This window comes from Formica exsecta, unplaced genomic scaffold, assembly GCF_003651465.1.
Source record: "Formica exsecta isolate Colony F162 unplaced genomic scaffold, ASM365146v1 scaffold62, whole genome shotgun sequence".
Taxonomy (NCBI): Eukaryota; Metazoa; Arthropoda; class Insecta; order Hymenoptera; family Formicidae; genus Formica; species Formica exsecta.
In genome coordinates, this window is record NW_021853381.1 from 362,589 (window position 1) to 380,323 (window position 17,735).

Consider the following 17,735-nt stretch of genomic DNA (forward strand, 5'->3'; position numbering starts at 1 on the left):
TAATTTATATGTATATTTTAAATATATGTGTAAATTATAATTAAAGTGTTCACTCGTATAATTCCTGGCAAAACAGTCTGACATTTGTCGCATGGAAAATGGTGGCACCGAGGTTAACACTCGAAAGGTTAAAGTACGCTTTTCTATTCCCATTCGTGTACATTTCTCTCCCTTTTTCTCTCTTTCCATCTTTTTCTCTTTAATTAAATATTACGCGTTATTGCGCATCATTTAAATTCAATCGCACGTGGGGAGATAAAGAGGAGCTCTTACAATTAAAATCAGTGCGATACACGTTTTTATTTCGACGTGCAAATCGTCCCAAGTGCTGGTCGAATTTCTAGCTGAATCCATCAAGCGCGGATAACTGCTTGTGCATCTGATGTTTCAAGCACTTCGTTAATCGAAATGTTTGATCTCTCTGGGGGGTACTTGTTTTTTTTTTGTTTTTTTTTTTTTTTATTTATCGCGACGGTTTCCGCTTCGCTTCTGTTTATTTGCCCGTACTCTCGTAGTCGACGAGAAGAGAACCGGGGTTTCGTAATGAGCGCATAACCGTCGATTCACAGCGCGCTTGTGTGTATGTCATTAGTAACGGCATACGGGGTGACCTGAAGCTAACAAACTATTACGAGTCGAAAATTTTTAAGAGAAAAAATATTACCATTTTTCTTTATTTGTTAAATATAATATAAAATAATAATAAAATAATAATATAAAATAAAAATATTATTGACTAAATATTTTTATGGAATCGTTATATTTTTACAACGTACGGAATATAAAGGCGTTTGACTTTACAAACGATTTTGATTTGGTATCGCTTGCGCGATATCTGGATTTGATCTTGGATGATACATATGGCTTCTCGTACGACGTAAAACACATATGACGTACAAATTGGTCATCACGTAACTGTACGAAGTACGACGGCCGAGTTGCATAGTCGATACTATATCTATGACATAACAATTTTAGAATCGGCACTAGTGCTGACTACCAAAACAATGACAAGAGTTATTTCCTGTCTGACAGGTGTCGGTAAAACGTCGATCGCGTTTTGTTTTTCCCTTTCTCTCTCTTTTTTTTTTAATATCGTTCGCTACAAGAGCAGGCAATTGGACGGACACGGTATGTAACATGGCAGATCGAGAACCGAATATGTCTGCAGGGATAGGCGATGCCGGGCGTTTTTTACGTATCAAAATTTTAGAGATGTGATGAAAGAACTATGATGTAAAAAATTAATAATATTAATTCTCTTTTCGCGTAAAATAGAAATTAAATATATATCCCAGTACAAAAATTAATATTCCTGTCGCAAAAAAAAAATACGGGGATCTGCTGTTTTTTGCGCGCGTGAAACATACACTCCTGTATTGATGAATTTAATATGCCATCCGTTCTATCAGACTGTTAACTTTTCGCGAATATCCTCAGCTTGGAACGACGTATCGAGTAACCTCCGCCAGTTTTCTTCGCGTTTGACATTGCCTTAGGCGTTTCATTAACGAAGTCTCTCCGTTGTCTTCGACGAATGTGGATGCTTGCTAATTAAGAATGCGACTTGACTGAAAGAAGCAACGTAATACGGCTCAAGTGACGGTGGTGTTTTTTAAAAATCGATTCTTCTCGACATAAAACAAGTTTTTAAGTACGTTGCGTTGCATTACATCTTTAATGGATCGTTGATTTCGAGATTGATGCATCGTAAAGCTAAGTTACTTTACGGCAGGGTGAATGTACTCTCTTCATAATGCGACATTTCTTTTTAATCGCACTGGCATAGTATATACACATACGCAATTTATTACTATTTTATTACTTGGCAAAGTACTCAGTAGAAATAGAATTTTATATAGATATGAATATAACACTTAAAGAAATATATACTGTGTCATAAAAAACTATCCGATCTCACATAGTAATATCGGATTTCGGGAACATCTGAAAAGGACGATATTTTTTTATATCGATATCGGATACGAATTTATCGATTTTGAATCCGTTTTTTTTATTTTTTTACAAACAATATTATTTCGAAGCTTGTGTACGAGCTCGTAAAGAATCGAATGCAAACATATCGTCAGCGTGCTGCGTTTTTGTTATTTTTCTCGTGTTATTTTTCTCGTTCGTTGAATTTAACGCAAATATTTTTTGTATCTGCGCACCGCGCAACCGGTATGAGTTTTGTTCTTTAATTATTATTGGTTCAGACGCGTCGTTTCTGTTTCGCGGTACAACAAGGATGAAATTACGGAATCCCTGGGATAAAAGTTTTTGCGACGCAAATTCGCGCGTCGATTTTCTGCGGCTAACAGTGCCGTTTTCAGCGTTGCATCAATCTAAGCGCAACTTTTTTTTGCTCTATGTTTTTTTGCAATAAAAAAGGGATATTATTTTTTATCTAATAAAATTATTAAATTTGAAAAATGATTTTCTGACATAATCCTTTTTTAAAATTTTTAATGACTTGGATTTTTTTTTTTTTTTTTTTTTTTTTTTAATAATCCTTGCACACATCAAAAATTTTATGACGATCTATAGATGAAGATCAAAACGTCTTTACTGATTTTAAATGCGCTAGGTCTCGCATCCAAGGCGAGACGTTTTCTTATCTAATCCGCTAAATTCCTTCGGTCGTATCATCACGTAAAAGACATGAGCACGTCGTAAATGCTCTCGCGTGCGATATAGAAAATTTTATCTGCAGCAGGTATCAATTATTGCACGCTTCTCCTCGGCGTGGTCGACAAGATTTAGATCGGCGTTTAGCTCGTTCACAGCTTAACAGCTTCCGCGACTAGTTTCCTCTGGGTCGCTGTACGAATGAAAACTCGTAAAACCGGTCATATCGGTCACTGTAAAAGCTACGGTTAGTCGTCAAGCCGGTCCGGAAGAGCACAATTACAGTCGCCGGTTGTGCAAACGAGAACAAAAGAGTGGCCCAGATTAGTAGTGTACAAAAAATGATTTTTATTTTTTCATTATTTGTCCTGCGCGCGCGTTCGACCAAGAACGAGAAAAGAGCCGGTCGGAAATTTGAAAAGGGCTGATTGACTTATCAGCGTTGTATTGAATGAATCGGGCTTTCCATTGAGCTCTTTCTCTTTCCTTGTCTATCGTATATTTTTATTATCTACGATCTACGTAACCGTTATTTCTGTTCACTATCACACGTCATGCGTGTCATTAGACTTTTATGCACGGACAAAACGTTTTATCTTATCTGGTTCCCTTTTTTTTCTTTCTCTTGCTCCTCGACAGAAAGTGTCGCGTTGGCAATTATAACTCCCGGACTTCGTCTTAAGTCTCTATTTTCTAGACGAAGCTCGCGTTACCGTCATCCAGCGAATTTCTCTCCTCTTTCCACGGTATATAATACTTAGGTTACATTTTCGGTATTTTATTTCTTTTTCGCTGTCACTTCCGCGTAAAGTAGAAAACGACGCTTAAGAATCAAGATGAAATGAGAAGAAAAATAAAAGTTAGCTGCGCGAATGGAGAAACGTTCTGCGCTCTACAAGGGTATGTACCTCAAAACAGAAAAATTAATTACTCCTGTGACTGGTTTTCCATCACATTTTTCTACGTACATTTATTGTACAAATTATTTAATAGAAGAATTATAACAAAAATTAGAATGCAGATAATATTTTCAAGTTCTTATCCTGTAATTTTGTCTTAAAATAAAAGCTACTTTATCGTATTTTTTTTTGCGCGGACATTTCAACGAAATAAATTTCCAAACACAACATAATATATATTCTTCTCTCGTCCATTTATTTACGTTATATAAAGGAGGATTGTGCATTCTTTATATAATTCAGTGCTATTGTTATTAGAGTGCTAGACTTGCTGATAATGATGCTCTTCTTTTGATAGTATTTGTAGTACGATGTTTTATTGATGAATATATATAGTGTTTGTGTGTGTGTTGTACATTTATACTTAAAATATATTTATAAATCTATTTAATACACATACAAATAGAGTATAGAAAAACAATTTTTAATTTGCGGACAAGTGTATTAAATAAAATCTTGTTTATATGAGAGAAGTGCTGCTTTAATCTTTCTTAAACGCGAACAATAGAGCATTTTCAGAATTATTTGCGCAAGAAAACCATTTTCGAGAGAGCGAGCATAGAAAACGGATGTGAGATGCGCGGATATATATTGACGTTCAAGATTTCCTTCAGGATGTATTAGTCGTAAACTGAAATTGTCGCGTCAAATATATTCCGCTATTTATTCCTATCGCCGGTCTCTCAATTCCTTTTTGCCGATCCGCGGTTCGTCTTTCTCATAAATTCCGTGACGGCCGGGAAACTGAATGTTATTCGTATGAATATCGCGTCTACGGCGTACGCCGTTGCAAGGGATTCTCTCATAAAAGGAATACCCCGCCCCATCGGAACGAAGTAGTTCACTCCAGAAAAATGCTCCTCCCTCAGAGTGCGTAAACATAAAAATTACGAAGTCAATGGAAGACAATCTCGTAAAAATTCGTCGCATTGGAATTTTTCTCGAGAAAACACAAATTTCGTATATTGACATTTAAAAAAACAGAGTCTAGATTAATTTAATACACTATATATAAAACGAGTGCTGGAATGTTTTATCATATATATTTCTTTTTACATAATTTTTATACTTTGTTTATAGCAATTAGAAGCTATCATTATTCCGGATTATTCTGCAGTTTATTTTCTTAAAAAAAGAACACAATTATATGCCAGATATAAGAGGGGACAGAACTATATTAAGTATACAAAACTGCGATTTCGGGGATGCGGTGGTATTCACGAATATCCGGAGAATTTGCGGTAGAAAAGTATTGCTCGTAAATTCTGGCCAAGCATTTCGCCACTTATTCTCGCGAGGCGGCTTCGCACCTTCCTCCATTCAGAATTCCGCTCAACTTTCTTCGTTTTAGAACACTCAAGTAAGGGAACATCAATGAGTAAACTTTGCCGAACATTTACGTGCGAGTACCACCATTTTTTCTTTTAGAAATCATATCTAGGTATTGTCACATAGCATAAGATCGTACATTTTATGCGCTCTCGAAATCTCCACTTTTTATTTCTTTTTTATTGGACAGCGATTATATTATTAACATCTTTTTTATTCTTTCTAATCTATTTTTGATTATTTTTTTTCATCAACTATGGGAATGTGTTGAATAGATCATTTCTTTATTTATCATATTTATATATTAAATAAATGCAATGAGAAATGATCGATTCATCGAACGAAATTGCAGACTTTCAGCGCGACGATGTCGTTTTGTAACGATAAAATAATTATACGAAGAATGCGCGGAATCGGAGGAGGAAGAGGGGAGACGATCACGCGGAATTCTCGTTTAAGACTTCCCTCAGGATTTGCGCATTCGCAAACTTCGGTCGCCGACTTGACGCTCGACTATTTATTCCCGCTGCTTTACGACTCGCTTCTTCCACTTCGTTATTCGCCCACCTTATCGGGCGTTTCTCTCCCTTCCCCCCTCCCTCTCCCTCTCCCTCCTCTCCTCCCCGACGCAGAAGACTCGCACTCTGCAGAATGATTATTTATCCAAACGTTCCCTTCTTCGGCGATTTTACACGGCTTTATAAACGCGAGCGAGAGAAGTAAAATCCAAACGTTATCTCTATTTTTCTCTCTATTTCTCTCTCCCTCTCTCTCTCTTTCTATCCCTCTTTCTGCACAAGTATCGATTTTAATTTCAGCAGAGTACACGCCGTCGCGACGTCGCGCAAGAATCTTGCGAGTATTCCTGTAAAGTTTGCGCGAACGAGATTGTCGATATTCGACGGACTCGTGAATAACGCCCGGGCTCGTTCCTTTCTCGAAAACGCGTTTCGCTTCGATTCGCCAGAGTCTAAAGTTGAAAGCCCCGAGTTTTATTTTATCTCTGTCATCTCTATGCGTGAAATTATCGGGATAACAGAATCGCGAGCGCGATTCAAATTTCTCTGGTATATTAATCGAATAATGATCATCGGATGTTTGTACTTTGAAACGATGAAGGTATAATGATTACTCGTTCGCGGTTATGCATCCAATTTGTGGTTTTGCTATGCGTAGGCATGCACGTGTATGTGTGTTTCATATCATTTTGATGCGTGAATATTTAATCCTTTTAGAGAGGAATAATACATTTTCGCTAATTTTATCGCGTGAAATTAAACATGATATCGTTGACCCTTCTAATCAGTTTTTATTTCGTTACAGGGGAATCGAGGCTGAAGGCTGAGAGGCTGAGAGGAGGCGCATCATCGCCAGAATACGAAGTCGGGATAAATAGGATGATCAAATAACCGTTGGATAAAGACGTAAGCGATTATGCATGTTTGACTAGACTTCGCATGATATATTACGGGTACAAAGCTCGACGTGTAATTACATAACTCTGCATTAAATGTCATAAGCGTAATTACGTTTTCCGATAGCTATGCATGAAAATCGAGCATAAATTGAAACATAGATATTTAATCGGTACGATCTATGCGTTTTCATCGCAACCCACTAATTACGCTGGCACATTTTGAATTACATTTAATGGCACCAATTCCCCGTCGAATTTGTAATTTAGGATCAGGGCCTCTATAAAGATAATACTTATTGGGTTAATAAAATATATAAGTTATCGAGCTGATGGATCTAAATTATAGGACGAAATTTACAAAATATTTACGAATTCACATTCATACGATAAATGAAAAGAATTTTTTGAAATATAAATTATATCAATCAATTTTTTCAATTAATACATATACTGACAAGCTTTGTTAAGCTTGGACGTGTTTAACGAATAAAATCGTGACATCCCGAAATTTAAATTTTGCGGGGCCGCTCTAAAAAATTGCAGCAACCATAGTACAGCGGCATGTGCGGAGAATCTTTGCGCGTTATGCGTGGAATACATTTGCAACACGTACGACGCAAGGTGTGTGGTTTAAACTTGCAAGCGGACTCCGGATATATCGCGGACTACAAAGTCGTGGAAAATCTTCGCCAGGCGGGACCGAACGTGATATCCGAAGTCACTCACGAATTCATAGGATATTTTTTCGCTCCCGCTCGATTCCTCATCTCGCGCGTTCCCACTGTCTTCCACCTTCCACCTTTATATAACATTTCCACCTTCTTTGTTGGCGCGACTTACTCGCGCTCACGTGCGCCGATTTGGTAATGTTTCCGAAGATTTTCCAAGCATCCTCGTTTCTTATCCGCTATAAATTTCACGGCAATCAGCTGTAAACTCTTCCGCACGGCTCCACTTTCTCCGACCACTTTTTCGCCGTGGTTGATATCCGAAAAAAAATTTTTATCGGAACCTATATCGATTGGATCTTTCCGGAATGTATTTTTCTCATGTTTCAATTTTACCTTTTTTATCCTGATTAATTGATATAATAACTTGTTAAAATAAATTTTTATTACATTGTCAAAAATGCATTAACGATGTAAGAAGAAGAAATCATATAATCGAAATGAGAAGATATTAATCGTGGATACGTCAATGTATCGCGGACATACTCAGTATTTCCTTGCTCCTTATAGTGTTGCTTTCGCATTGTTGCTCCGTAAATTTATTCCGCAAAATGTTCGACATTCGTAAAAGCGCATTACGGAAATTGTAGAACGTTGCGTATGTGGAACGGCAACTTATACCGGTATACGGATTTATTGCTTGCGTATGTACTGCGAATAGCGCGAGTCAACAATGTAGGAAGTCTTGTAGAAATAACTCCGGGGAATGGATGGTCGCGAGCAATCGAAAGTATCCTATTCTCGATTTGGCTACGACTCCGCGGAATCTCTCGAGCGTGATAATAATGCCCGTATCTATCCGTACCTTAATGGTAGTTACATCTGAGGGGGATAATCGTCTTGGCGACCCAGTTTGCAAACGTATTTGTCGCTTCGCAGAGAGATACGGAAAGAGGAAGAGAGAGAGAGAAGAAGAAAGAAAGAGAGAGAGAGAGAGAGAGAGAAAAAAGAAAGATAGAGCATGTATGAAGCGTTGCACACGTGCTTGCAGCTCGAGCGTAAGGCGTTTGCGCTTTTGAAGCAGTCTTAATAGCCACTCCGTCGCGGTGCTCTAACTTTCGAGCGTTTTACTTGAAATTCTGAAGCGGAAGTTCTCCTACTTAATCCAAGTATAATAACACGCGAATTCTCTGCGCTGACATAATCGAAACGTAAGAGCTCCGCGAGTATCTCGTACGATTGGCAAATAACAAGAAACTAATCGGATCATCTGCATTCGCAATCTAGACAATATTAATTTAATAATTAATTAATAGATAATATTAGATTAATGATTAATGATTAATTTAATGACTATTTTTATTAAACATGATGGTTTTGATATAGAGATAATAATAAATTACAATACACGTAACGTGAATTTCGAAGATTTTCCAGTTTGTATTTTCCACCATTTTTGCGTAATTATTATTTATTTCGAGGCTCTCTCTTTCTCTTTCGAGAACGCTACGATCAATAACTGCAAACGGGTACGAACGATATTACAGATAATGCGGACAGAACGAGCGGGTGCTCGACTGCGAGCTCTCGCATTTTTTGAATTACCAGATCACGAAAGCTCGCGCAGCGGTTAACGACAACTTCTGTCCGTCGAATTCTCCTTCGTCGCGATGCGGAAAGGTACGCGGAAGCGGCATTACTGCAGCAGCTGCCGCGTATCGTAGTTCCACGACGGCGACGTCGACGAGGATGGGTTTTGACTGCACTTCGGTGTCAAAGACGCAATAAACTCCTCGGCATCGTCGAGATGTTTAAGTGCCTCCGGAGTTCTACGAGTGCTTCCTGGAGAGCCAGGCAGTCTAGCAATGACCCAGTTCAAATAAAAACATACTAGATATACTACATAAAATGATCAGCGAACGTGACTTTTCACCGGGGAAAGCTCCCTTACGGGATTAATATCTATCGAAACTTGTTAGAAGGTTACGTTCTCGTCGCGCTGCTTATTGATCGCGTTTCTCTAAAATAAAAGTAAAGTAACAATATCGTGCGATAATTAAATTTCTAAACGCGACATGGTGTATCAAATATTTTGAAAGATTCTTTATGTTTTTACTTTCCGTACTGTATACTTTGCAACGGAGGGGAGAGAGCTCTGATAAAATATTCACATATTTCGCAACAGCAGGACACATTGTATACTTTGAACAGTATGCATAAACAGCGACCTCGGTAGGTCAAACGTTTTTCCTTCCGTCACTCTTTACTATCTTTTGTTTTTTATCCTCGTATTTTGTGTTGTTTCTATATCCTCGGCTTCTTCCCTTTATCCCAGCCTTCTGTAGCCGCGAGGGTACAAGAGTAGTCAGTTATGTTATCCGGCTTGCATTTTAAAGAAGCAGTGGGAGTTCTGGCGACTAACGACGCGTACATTTTAGAATGGAAACAAATCTAAAAGAGACAATAATTATTGCCAGTTTATTCGTGCATATGTATGAATGTTTTCTCAAAAAAAAAAATTGCTCTATTTTTTAAATATATTTTTTTACATATTTTTTTATATTTTTTAAATATATTTTATATATTTTTTTATATATAAACAAGTCATATACTTTTAGAGATGAAAGCTTTTTAAGTAAATATCAGAATCTGTGCTCTCTCTACACATAAGTTAATTACATTTATTCAAAATGTGTCTTGAAAGTGCGCGTTTTTACGCGGTTTTAAACTTTCATAGACTTACACTGAGAGACTAAGCTATCGTCTTTCTTTGGGACTTGTATCCATCTGTTTCTTGAGTACAAAAGTATATTTTGCTTCGTGTACTTTGCATCTGCGCATCGTAACTACAGCAGTGTCGAATTTCGCTCACCACCTCTAGTGTAGACGATGCTCTCGAAACGTGTGGCGAGACTACATAGGATTACGCGCGAGCATCTGCCGCCGCGTTCCCGGCTCGTATTACGTGCCTCCCTCTATTACGAGAGGCATTAATGTTCCCGATGGTCCCTGCGCGTTTTCGGAGCTGGGAAAAACAATAGGTAATTCCCGGGACACTTGTCCGCTCACTTGCGCGCGCGCGCTCTGGTACCTGTCCATTGTTCCTACAGACCGGTCGACAGGTAGTAGAAACGGAACCAAGAGAGTACGACACAAGCATGTGGAGTGAGAAGCGGAAGGAAAACGGAAATGTTTGAATGTACCGTTGCCCTAAAAAATTTGCCGCGCTTTTTTATTAGCAGCCACAATTATCATCAGAACTATTGATATAGAAGAGCGGATAAAACGTGGAAGGGGCGGCGTTGAATTGACGCGTAGGTACTAGATAGGGGCAGAGCCTTCGGAGAGTAAATAACGTCTCCGATAGATTCGAATCTTCGCGCTTCTGCGTCGTCGTCATCGATAGCGTCTTTATCGGTACCATTACGATCGGTTTGCCGTTATCCAACTTTCCCGAAATCAGGAAAAGCTTCACCAGCGTCGAAAGTGCTTCCGGTCCTTTTTGTCTCTCTTTCTTCCTTACGTTATCTCCTTATCTCCTTCTTGTTTAGCGTTTCACTCTTTTCCTCATAATTTTCACTCATAATTCTCTGTCCTGTTTTTAAATCTTCCCTGACTTGGCCGATTTAACAAGGGATGAAAGAGAGGTGGTCTTTCCTTAAAACCAATATAGATTTGAATCACTGCGGTCATTTCTGGTGATTTTGCGCCAGGCGACAGATTTGACGATTCATTGGGCGACACTGCAGATTAGCCCATTCTGCGGCGACATGTAATGAGAGTGGGTAGTTTCGAACCGCATGGTGAACCTGAGTGCGCCAAATTTGGCCGTGCGGGTTACAGTTCTCGTCAGCGTCATAAGCTACATCAACCGTTACGTTGCAACATGTTAGTTCCTAATGGCTGTTGCCATCAGACGCGACACACTTTGATTCGGAAGAAACTATGTCAAGTATCATAGAGTTCCGAATTTTCATGGATGTCGTAGAAAATAACGCTAGAATGATGTTCTTTTTCTTCGTAGCCAATTTAACCGTCGTATATCAGCTTTGAAATTGTCAAAAAAATTACATGTAGACACTTTATCGATAATTCTATTCGAAGATTTTATTTTTGATGTCTTAAAAAAGATAGAATTCTGCCATCATATATAAACTGTATTTTTATATGTATCATAGCCTTAACTTTGACATTTCGAGGTCGTAATTTGTCGAAACATTGTTCGAAAAGCGTATAAAAAGTAGCATCCTCTGCCAAGAATTTTATTTCTTTTTTTAGCACAATGGCAAGTACTAGATTTATTCATTTAAACGCACAGCGACTAATTAGCGCTCCATTATTCGCGGTTTTCGTTGAGCAGTTATCACGCCGCATAATTAGATGCTTCTCTAAATACCACGTTGTTACATGTGCGCACACATGATGCACGCCGCATATTCGCTGATATCGCAGCGCAAGAAGATTCACCTAAATAAACGTTCGAATTATCGCGAATGTCTAATGAATCGTGCATTAGACTACGTTTTTCGCGCAACGTATACTAATAATAATAGTGCAAATGCAATGATATAATAATTGTGTAAAAAAGATTAATGGAATATCTGAGACTGTCTTTCGGCACTTCTTAATCGGATGATTATAATATTGCGTATATTTATCTGAGAATAGGATTTTCACTCGATTTTAAGGCCTATTAGGAAACCTATTAGAAGGATCGTATATCGAGAGAAAAAAAAAAAATTTGTGTCCGCACGCAAACTTTCCCGAACGACAGAGCTACTTCCCATTATCGGAGAATAATGCCGGCGATCCTCGTGACCGAGCATCGGATTCGCATTCAAATTCGGAGGGCCATTTTCGCGGGATGAATGGTTTTCCGTGAAAGCCGCAAATCCCGTCTTTTTCGTGCGATCGTGGAATCGACCGTAATGATTCGTTTACCGTGATACGCCTTTACTAACACGAATTGTGCAAAGTAACCTCCTCGAGTTATTCATTGATTATTGTATTAAGTTATACATGTATCGTTCAACTCGTCGATAATTTCACCAATTATCGTCGTAGACAATCCCTCCGGTTGCATAAAATTAATGCTGATATCACCCGCTTACGTTTCGCCGACGCGTATTTAGCGTGACCGACGATGCGTGCATGTGAAAACAAACCTAATAAGCCTGCACTCGCTAATTATATTACCCGAATGGATATTTCGTGGAGGGCAATGTTTGTATTGGGAGAATTTCACTGTCAATAATTATGATAATGTATTCGCTGTATTTAGTAGTAAGTGGTTACGATCGGTGACAGCGATTTCGATTTCATTATTTGAAAAATTAAAAAATTAGTAAATTAATCAATGATTAATTTATATTATTATTTTATATATTATTATTTTTATTATTATTATTATTTTGTTAATTACAATAGACTGGAATAGAAGAAAAAAGAATAATTATAATAATCATGATGAAAATGACATGTGGATAACTAAAATATGAGCGCTTTTAGAAAGTTTATTTTCGATTATATTTTCTCATTAATTATCAAGTACACAATGTCACGTGTATATGCATAACGCTGTTGCGGCGACACTTCCTCCGCCTTTTTGCCGCAGCGACCAGTCTCGCGTGGATTCGCGAGATATCAACCGTCACGTATTCGCGGAGACGAAACGACGGAAAGAGACTACGAGAAACGGCCGTGGTCGATGGATGGCGACGTGGGACACGCCGCGCCAACGACGCAGTTTCTTGAGTAGATTTATCGCCCTTTAAGAACGGTCGATTCAATTACGGCCGGCCGGCGTCTCCCATAAAGGCATACCGGACTCCAGCCCAGCTCCGGTACATTTTCCTTCGACCAGATACCGCGCCGGTGACCGAACGAAAACAAAGATGTAAGCCGGTAATGTGGCGAATACTGGCCGAGTCCGATGGTATAATGGCATTACCGGGGAATTACAAGATGAACAGAGATTATCTCTTTTCACCGTTCCCGCAGAGTTCCGCCCTTTTCCTTTCGTTCTCGCCTAGCTTTTGTGCCATCCGTTCGGTTTCCTTTCCTCTCTCTCTCTCTCTTCCTCCCTCCATCTATTTTTCTCATGGTGTCGTTTCTTTACTTCATCTTCGTTCCAACCGCGTGACAACCTAGCTCTACTAACACCAATCTCCGCCCTCGACATTCTCTTCAACGTTCCTCTTCAGGACGAAACGAGGTCCTCTTTTCCATCGCTAGGCTCTGTCCACGTCGCTCGGCGATGATGTAAATCGGTCTTGATATTCGTTACGGTGAAATTGTCTTAACGATAATCTACCGCGTGCGGCTCCGGTTTCCCGTTTCCGGTACCATGGAGCGCGAGCCACGCCCGTAATTTCACTCCCTTGGCGGGGATTTTTTTAAAAATCTCTCCTCGCGGCGTCCTCCTAGGTCGTTAAAGCTGACGGGACAATTCGAGTAATAACGCAAGAGGGATCGGACAATTTTTATTCCCGAGGCCGGTAAGTCGCGGGATAAATTTATGGCAGTCGTCCTGCGCTACTCGTGCGACAAGTAGCACCCGCGTTCCAGAGGGATAAATTATATACCGCTTTTGCGGTTACGGGGAGAGTGGTCGTTTGCGTAATCGAGAGAATTATCCTCCCCCCAAAAATCGTTCGCGTCAATTCTAAGGAAATTTTTGATTCTTGTTTTCGAGCGATTTCTATCCTATCTTGCGTCACCTCGATACTGATAATAGGATTCACGGAGTTAAGTAAATAATACCAAAGAGGTTGGGAAGAAGGTAACTTTATACTTCTTCATCCGCGGAATAAAAATCGTGGGATCATTGTACCGCCGTTTATCTTGTCGTCCGTCTTATTTACTCGGCGGCACTCTTTCATCGCGGGAGAGGTTGCTATTTTTACCGTCAAATAATTCACAGCGGCCATTTTTCTAAGCGGCCGAACTTCGACTCGCGCTGAAGGGATAATATTTATCCCTTATCTCGTTCCGAAAGGATTTAGATGACGGTGGAGAGGGCGAGATACACAGTGGATTATATATTTTTTTCACGCTGACCAACCATCTACTTCATAACTTTTACAGAGACATAAAATTAAAATTTATACACGAAAAAGACGAGATTTCAATATAACAAACGTAATAACATGTTATTAAAACCTGTACGAATCTGTAAGTATAAAATGTCTCGTACTTCTATTCTCTCTTTTTACGCGCTTTCATCGCGTTGGAGTCGTCAATGGTCGTTTGCCGAGCTACACCGATTTTTATCGTCACCCGTGTGTGCCACTGGTTTCCACCACAATTCGCCCCCGCGTCAACTTAAGCCAATGGCGATGTATGCACGTGTGTGTACCGTGCGTATCCGCGTATACGGATAATTATTTGTGGCACGATTGCCAATTAAACATTGTTCCGGCGCCCGGGCTTGCCTCGCAGCCCTGCCTCGCCAACCCTATCTCTCCGCACCACCCCGAGAGCCTTTCTCCTCTAGAGCTCGTGTACGGGATGGTGTGGCTGCGACAGACGACAGCCGCAACGTTCGTCGCCGAACAAACTGTGTTCATTCACTCCTCCCTCCGCTGGCACAACCGCCACGGCCTCAATCCTCACCCTGTATATCTCTCTCCTCTCACTCCTCCATCCTCTCATCTCTCTCTCTCTCTCTCTTGCTCTCTTTGAACTGCCCATCCAACCGGCGACTCGGTACTCGCATTAACTTCACGAACCACTGTCGGTGCAACTGCACATGCAACTTTCCCTCAATTTTCTCGTATTCGGTTTAAAGTCCGAGTTGGACTATGACGAGTTGACGTTTTGTTTTCTTTCTTCTCGCTGTAAACTACGCGGGTGGCGGTGAAAACGATACCATTCCGTGTCTTCCATTGTAATCTGGATGAAGAGTTTCGAAAAAATGTAACGGTGATAAAATACGTAAAATGGCAAGAGAGAGATTTTATTATTCTCTGTTTGGACAGGAACATTTATATGGAACAGCGTCGCTAGTTTCAACACGCGATGTATTTCTAGAAGAAAATTTTTCAAAAAATTGCACGGCATTAACATAGTCCCAAGTTATGTAATAAATAACATTTTAACGCGAAATGTTATTTATTTTTCACACTAACATTATAGAATTAATTAACGTGCCGCAACGTCGAGTTATGCCATTCAATTATCATGCCGGACGCGTCGCGCGTGATCTATATAGCGGGACGTCCCTATTCACACTCCGAACTGACTATAATCGTACATATAATGCGCATACTATAGCCGCTAGTAATTAATCCGAGTTTGTCATTGTGTACTACTGCATCGATATATACACAACCTATTGTCCCTTTCTCTCCCTCTCTCTGTTAAATATCTTTATAAAATCCTTGCAAAATTTAAAAGTGATATCTTCCCTTCACCGTTTACAGCGCGACGCGATATTCTCCCGCGTGTAATTTGCGAAAATACCAAAGTGCACAACCGGAAATCGACTCGTGAGAGCGAAATAGGGTGAAACGACACTTATATCACGACCAAGTACCACTGCTGCTGGTGCCACGTCGCGACGAGGAGACGCCTGACCGTCGCGACGAGGCGTAACGAGTACACGTTGACGCCCGCATAATGCAACGTGTCCGGCATGCACGGAATGAAAATATGTACCGTCATGCAGCATCCGCGTCGCGTCGCGAATGGTTGACGAAATTATTGCGTCGGTGAAGCGATGAATTTATCGAACGCTCTGTTTTCGCGCCGCCTTGCCCGGAGCTTTCGCATTATTGCGTCTAGAGCGATGAAAATTAAATCCCCCGACGGAGTCGATCCTTTTCGCGGAGGAAGGGTTAATCGGTGGAATCCGGGTGGATGAAAAAATATCCGTAGGAAATTTATCTTAATTATAGTATAAGCGAGAAAAAGGGAATCCACAGAAAGCAGTCTGCTCTTTATGTATATACAATGTAATATATATATAAAAGTGTATTATCATCTATTTAATTTTTTTTAAATAAAATTCAATAGTAGAGAAATTATCGGACGGAAAAAGACAAAATGTAAAAATACGCCGTCTACTTTCGAGGGGCAATTTAAATACTTAATTGTATACCAGTATATACCTCCAAATTTGTGGTCCGCTAAGCCCCTGCGCGAATTAATGGCATTTGCGGCCGTCGTGCTTGCACGTAGCGAAATATTAATTGCAACGCTAATGTTTCACTCAGCTGAGCGCCCATTTGCGAGCATTATCGATGTACATAGCATTCGGCGTGATTTTAAAGGATTTTCGTGTCTGCACCGCGGAAAAGGGGGATCGGCGAGGAGAGGGTGCAAGATTAGTATTGTTGTATAAAACGCGGCGCTACGGTTGGTTACATTTATACGTTGAAATTTCCACTACTCGCGTAGAACGTGTCTTTATTTAATGGACGTTAATATCGATTCATTTATCGGCGTTTTAACACACGAACTTTACCGTGACGTATCGTCGGCTTACGCTGAAGCGTTTCAGTTTTTTTTTTTTTCAAAAATATCGCGGTGCCTCACGCGATGCAATAAAAAATTGTTAATTCGCGTAAAAAAAGAATGTCTTAAATATATTCACATTTGTTTGCTTTATCGTAAATATTTCGCGTCACACTTCGCCGCGTTTAAGCACACTATGCCAAGTGCATCGAATTTTAAAAAATCACGCCCTTCGTGTCGGAGTCACTTTAACACCGACGTTTCCTTCGTTTCGGCGAATATTCCCGCTTCGCGAGGATATTCGACAAACCGCGTGAAATATGCTAAAAGCATCGGATAAAAAATTCGATGGTACGAACTGAGTACGGGCGAACCCGCGACTCGTCTGGAGGAGTGTGCGAGCGCGGCGTGTCGACTTGTAGAACGGCGGAGAATAAAGATCGATCGAGAGAGTGGGCCCTCGTCTCTCAAGAGGGCGAGAGGCGGAAGGAAGGAGCAGAGGAGGGAGAGGACGAGAAGGACTTGCTGGATGCCTGACGGAGGCAAGGTGGCGACGACGACGACGACAGCCGGGGTGTAGTGGTGATGATGGTGGATGTTGAGGTGCCAGAGTACCCGCGTCTTAATAGCGATAGTGGCGTCGATGTGTCGAGGGAACGAGGAACGCGCGTGGGGTGATGGCGACGTCGCTGAACCTCCGCCAGCCAGCCAGCAGCCTCGCGGTCACGCCAATATTACTTACCTCCCCGAGAGGGCGATAACTTAATTGATGCACGAGCGACATTAGGACTTGTCGTCGGTATCGCGCCGTCATCGCGCGAGAGGCAACGTGCGTCGCCGGGTGATAATGCACGTCGGTGTAATTCGTCGGCCAGTCCGCAGGGAATTGCGATTACGAAAACAAACGGTGGATACTACGGTCATCAGTGCTTTAATTTACCGAAACGACGAATGATGATAACGTAACTTCCATTCCTTTGTTGACAGTTAGATTAGATTGGTTCATGATTAAAAAATTGGTCCATTTATTTAAATTACTAAAGATTTTTGGAGCGTTTATTTACTCCCGTTAAGAGTAATTAAAAATCTTGATAAATAAATATTGGATATATCAAGGAGAACACATGGGCACTCATATCCGACGTGTGCATATAAGTATGCGGAGAGGCTGCATTGGGTCTTTTCTTACTCTCGGCGCTCGTAAATCCGTCGTCCACGCGGCTCGTCTCCCTGTTTCTGGTACTACTGGCTGACTAAAGTCGGTATATATCCCTACAC

The 17,735-nt window shown here is 40.5% G+C and overlaps 1 protein-coding gene across 4 annotated transcripts in view; it reads left to right on the plus strand.

Annotated features, from left to right (window-relative positions):
• Positions 1-17,735, plus strand: part of LOC115242733 — a 238,973-nt gene that overhangs the window by 102,046 nt on the left and 119,192 nt on the right. For all 4 annotated transcript variants that reach the window (XM_029819250.1, XM_029819249.1, XM_029819251.1 and 1 more), the window contains one exon: positions 6,240-6,340. The gene's annotated coding sequence lies outside the window, so the exon portion shown is untranslated. The remainder of the gene's footprint in view (positions 1-6,239; positions 6,341-17,735) is intronic.